Source organism: Rhinatrema bivittatum, chromosome 2 (genome assembly GCF_901001135.1).
Source record: "Rhinatrema bivittatum chromosome 2, aRhiBiv1.1, whole genome shotgun sequence".
Lineage (NCBI taxonomy): Eukaryota > Metazoa > Chordata > Amphibia > Gymnophiona > Rhinatrematidae > Rhinatrema > Rhinatrema bivittatum.
In genome coordinates this window covers 715,140,851-715,146,850 of record NC_042616.1, presented here as the reverse complement: position 1 = coordinate 715,146,850, position 6,000 = coordinate 715,140,851, and positions in this window count along the sequence as shown.

Genomic DNA, 6,000 nt, shown 5'->3' with positions numbered 1-6,000 from the left:
GAATGATTTTATTGTAAATCCTGCTTTATTCATCAACCTGTATTCAGCTACTGCTCATTGTACATTGCTTTTCAAGCTTTGATGTGTTGATGATGATTACATGGTATTATTCTTGCAGACATATGTACATTGTTATTTTTATTCCAATATTTTCAATAAACATTACATTTAAAAAAAATGTGGGGTGGGATGGGGGTTTTCCAAGGATGGAGCTACTTATGCTATTAACTTAGCTAGGTAAGTGCTGAATTTTAGGTGGACGTGGTTTAGTTAGCCAGATACATGTCTAGGACAGCTATTTGGCTGTCCTCTGTAGCACGCAGCCGTATTGTAGTCTTTATAGCAGGGGTGGCTAACTGATCCTCGAAAGCTACAAACAGGCCAGATTTTCAGGATATCAGCAATGAAAGAGAGAGTTGCATATAATGAAGGCAATGCATGCAAATCTCTCTCATGTATAGTCATTGTGGATATCCTGAAAACCTGGCCTGATTTTATCTCTCAGGGATCAGAGTTGGCCAACCCGGTTCTATAGCAAAGACAATATCAGTGAGGTAAAAGAGGAGTTCCCCTAGCCAGTAGGAGGTCCCTCACTACTTTAGTCTGCATATTTAATTTCCTTCCTTTATCATCACCTCAAACCTTCCCAGTCCCAGCAGCGATATTCTTAGAAATCCAAGAGCAAGAGCAGAAAAGGCTAATTCTAATTTCCAGTTTTGACCCAATTTAGATATGGGCCATCATGCATGGGCATTTGTGGTGAAGTTTAAATCAAGTACTGAAGGTATTTTTCCTTTTTTTTTTTCTCTTTGGCTTCTGTTCTACAGCTATGGTCCTTCTACCTCAAGGAGCTCTCAGCATGTTTCATTATTCATTCCCAGTTTTCTCCATCTCCCCTCTCACTTATAGGCCACATACTGCAGCATGGGCACCAAATCTCAAATATGTTCTCATAGGCCCTCAAACGTAAGATGCATCCGCATATATTTGGTCTTAAAACCAAGTTAATTTGCATAATTAGATTTCCCTGAACAGCTGGCCTCTTTAATTGAAATGAACGAGCACGGGATTAAAAGCAAAGCTGGTTTCAATGTTTCAGTGCTATTCTTTGGCTAGGCAGTAGGTGTTACTATAAGAGTAGCAGGTGGCTTTACAAAACTGCACATGTACAGCATGCATGCCTCCTGCTCGTAAAATAGCCGACCGGCATTTCTGCCTTCCTTCAGCGACTAAGAATTGCCAGGCCCACTCAGTCCAAAGAGAAGCGGCTTGCACAGGGAATCAAACCCACTTCAGTTCTCCCGATTAGCAGCACTGAGCATTATCCTTTAGAGGACCACTGCCAGCTAGACATGCCATGGTTAGATAACAAGTCACATGGATGGATATGGTAGACTAAGTGGTGTTTCCCTGACTGGAAGCACCGAGCCACGCCGACTTCAGCCTTTGCAAAACACTTATTTTTATTTTACAGCTTCAACAATTAGACATTAGTAGACTGCCTTCAGCTCAGACTGTGTACTCTTAATACTCACAGCTTCTTTGTAGCTTCAGCATTTGGACAGCAATATTCCATAGGAGCTGCCTTCCTTCTGGAGACTTGGACCTGGTCCGACTATCGACCTGAGTCCCAACTCTTATTCCTCGCTGGACCCCACCAACAGAACTCTCTTTCTTAAGGAGAATTAAGGTCCTGCACAGATTTAAGGGGGAAAATAGGGGCAATCTGTCACATATCCCACCCCCTCAGCTTGGGCACCTTGGTCCGAGTTTTTCACTCCCCCTGGAACCCATCCAGGGAAGTTACTCACATTCCCAACTCTCTCTGGCATTCCGGCAGTTACGCTTGGCGTCCGGATTCTAGGCCACCTCCCATTGTGCTGTTTGCACAATGTGCAGTGTGCATCCCCAGCCCTTTAAGTCCCTTGCTGCCTCCAGGTTCAAATTCCACCCCAGTGGAACATTTTGGACTGGCTGTGGGAACTTAAGTGGTGATTTCTTTGGTATTAGCTGTGGGTGCTTTCTGACAACTGGTGCCTCCTCTCCCTCATTCCTCTCAGCACCCTCTGACCAAGCTGTACAGTTGCCTTCAATTAGCCTCCGCTTTGCTAGGCATGGTGTTCTTTGGTCACGCTGCACCCCCCAAATTAGGGTTAGCTCCGAAAAACTCCGGCACCCAGTGTGCCCTCTGTCCGGGGTTCACCCCCAGTCTCTTCAATGAAGCGAGTGCTGAGTTCCAAACTGGTCCCAGCCAGATTCCTGAGATTTGCTGTGGATAAGCAGGCAGTGGTCATTGTTGCTCTCATTGAGGCGCTGTTTGGCATCAGTTGCCTCTTCTGGGGGTATCACTTCTAGTGCACCATGGCCAGTTTGTAGCATTTTTTGCTGGCTCAACTGCCATGCTTCCTAATGGGTTCTGCTTGGGTCCTCCTCATGGGCTCTGACGCAGCTCTCTTTGCAGTCTTCATGGTGCCCTTCACTTGGTTCACTAGGGCACCTCCCACTGGGCACTCCATGGTATCTCTCCCTTGACTTCCCTAGCCTCACTCTCTGGGCTTATCGCAGCACCTTTCTCTAAGCGTGCTGTGGCAGCACCTCCAACTGCCTTCGCTGCAGGAGTTGCCTCTGTGCTCCTAACAGTACCAATGTCTGGCCTCTATGTGGCACCAACTGGGCTTCCTGTGACACCCCATTTCTGGGCTCTGTGTGGTGCCTCTTTCAGGGCTCATCGCAGCCTTTCCTGGTTCCTGCCCACTGTCTCCTTCCACAGTGCCTCTCACTGGGTTCTCTGCGGCACATTTCAATAGGCTTCCCACAGCATGTTTCCCTAGGGCGCATTGCCAGAGCTCACTCAGCATTTAGTCTATTTCTGCTGCAATCGCCTGTATCTCAGTCACTGTCTGTAGCTAGGGCATCTGGGAGCAGGTTCTCTGGCTCCACCGCCTTGGCGCCTTTCTCAAGCATCCATACCTCCAGACTCAGGTTCTCTCTTCCCTCTGGTTCTGGAGAGCTGGGAACTCCTACCAGACAGAAATACATGGCTGTTCCCTTCCTTCCAGCCCTCTGACTGCTTTGCTTCATCTGTTGCTGCAGTATCCTGACTGCTCCACTCTGGGTTTTTCTTGTGGCTGCACTTTTAGAGCTGCAGATTAGCTTGCTTGCTGGTAGAGGGCCATGCCCTGTTCAGCATAGCCTTCCTGCACCCCTATTTCATTCCCTTTTCTTTTCCAAAGGCAAAAAGGTAAACACAACAAAAAAAATCCTGCATAACTAGCATTAACTTACTCACTTTCCCCCATGGCTATTTCCAGCAGAGCTTCTCTCTCTCTACTCTCTAATGGCTAGCCATACAGCTAGGCCATTTAAACACTTTTCTCTCTGTTCTTAAAACCTTTAAAAATTTGGCTTTTTGTGCTCTCAGCCATACCTGTTTCAAAGCCTCAGTTCTCTGTGGATTTCTATACTCTATACTTCACATAAGAACATAAGAAGCTGCCATACTGGGTCAGACTGAGGGTCCATCAAGCCCAGCATCCTGTTGCCAACAGTGGCAAGTACCAAAATATTAAGTAGAGCCCATGCTACCAGTGCCAGTAATAGCAGTGGCTATTCCCTAAGTCAACTTGATTAATAGCAATTAGACTTTTTCTCCAGGAATTTATCCAAACCTTTTTTAAACACAGCTACACTAACTGCCCTAACCATATCACCTGGCAACAAATTCCAGAGCTTAAATTATACATTAGGTGAAAAAGAAAGAATTTTCTCTGACATTTTAAATGTACTACTTCCTAACTTCATGGAATGCCCCCTAGTTCCTCTATTATCCGAAAGAGTAAATAACAGATTCACATTTACCCATTCTAGACCTCTTTAGCCTTTCCTCATAGGGGAACCATTCTAACCTCTTTATCATTTTGGATGCCCTTTTCTGTACCTTCTCCAGTACAACTATATATTTTTTGAGATGTGGCGACCAGAATTGCAGTCTCACCATTGAGTGATAGAGGTATTGAATTTTTCTGTTTATTCAACATTCCCTTCCTACTAATTCCTCCAGGCCTCCTGGAACACATCTTCCCCCTTATTGAATTTATTATAGACATGGACCTTCCCACTATTATTCTGGGTGACTTCAATCTGCATGTCGATACCTCACCATTGTCATCTAGCTGCGAAACCTTCCTAACCACCATGCATGCCATACGTTTTAGACAAATTGTGGACTTTCCAACCCTCATAGCAGGTCACACCCGGACCTAATTTTTAACTCGTATTTTGAAAGCATAGATCCACCTACAAGCTTATCTGTTCCTTAGTCAGACCACAGACTGATCATTTCACATCTCATCTTAAACAAACCAAAAATGTATGTCACCAATGCTAAAAACAATGATTGAATATAGAAAGCCCTTTCAGGGAGATGACTTAATAGAACTTTTACCAGAAGCCCTTAAAAATCTGGATCTGACATTGATTCCTCTATTGCATCTTGGAATTCAATCACTAATGACCTAGCTAACACCTGCTGCCCAATAATTAAAAAAGAGATAAAGCCCTCCAATAAACACAGAGCACCATGGTACACCCTTGACCTTAAAATGATAAAGCGCTCCCTTAGAAATGCAGAAAAAAATGGGGAAAAAAATCCAACCCCTACGACTCCAGGCATCTAGAAGACCATACTCTAAATATAGATCTAATATTGTCAAAACTAAACAAGACTATTTTTCAAAAAAAATTCATGACTATCAATTCAATCCAAGAGCTCTATTCTATGTTAGAGAGTTAACTAAATCCACGCCAAATTTAACACTTCAAGAAAATGCAGAAAATGCAAGAAATGCAGAAATTAAATGCAATGAGCTGCAAAAATGCTATGGGGACTTTGTCCCATGTATTTTGGACTTGTCCCATTATACAGCGATTTTGGCACAAAGTGGCAGATTACATGGCCGAATTGCTAGATGTAGCCTTTCTAATTACCCCTCTTTGGTTGCTATTTGGGTGCATTTCACCGATCCGGATAAGAGATCCTGGTTCACGTATGCTTTTACGTAAAGCCTGTCTAGTGGGGAAAAGAGTGATCCTCTCAGTTTGGCGGTCACCTGATAACCCGTCCTTTAGGGCCTGGAGAAATTGTTTTCATGGAATGATGACCATGGAGTCCTTGGCTTCCCAGGTATCACCACACTGCAGGCAATGTTTTCTGATGGTGTGGCAGAATTATCTTCAATCTCTCCCACATTGGGCACGTAGCCTAGTAGTGATGACTAACCTTGATGCTTTGTGTGTTATCCGGGTGGAACTCCCGCCTTGACGGAAGGAGGCTTCCTATACTCTGTGTGGCTCTGGGGAGGGGGAGGGGAAGTGTTTCTTCTTGTTGTACTATTGCAATTTTTGGCCTGAGGAGGGATCAGAATTCAACCCTCCTTAGTGTTGTGTAACTATGGTTGTATAAACTTAATAAAAATTGTTTAAACACAAATGCATTGAGCTTGCACAATTTAATAAAAAACATTCACATAGATAAGACTAACAGAATCACGCTGCCAATAAACCCAGAAATAACATGGTCCACCTTTGACAATGTATCCTCCACTAAAATTGAGAGCATTAGAAAAATGAACCCTGCTGCCCACCCCTCTGATGCAATTCCCATCAAATCCCTTAAGTTGGTCCCCAACATAATTGTTACGATCCCGGTCACTAGACTAGTGACCGGGCACCTACCTCTCCTTGCCGCGTTGCAATCCGCCGGTTTTCGGGCCCTCCGGACCGCATGGCAGCGGCGTCACCACGAGGGAGACGCCGCCGAGAACTCCTCCCCTCAGCAGGGGAACGCGCGCGCGCAGGGGCCAGCGTTTTTTGCTGCCAGCACCCGGATGTGCTGACACGCCCACCGTGACGTCAGACGCCAACCGGGGGATTTAAACAAGGCACTTTCCTCTCCAAAGTGCCTTGCAACGAGGTTCCTGCTTTGCAGTGCTAGTTGCCGTC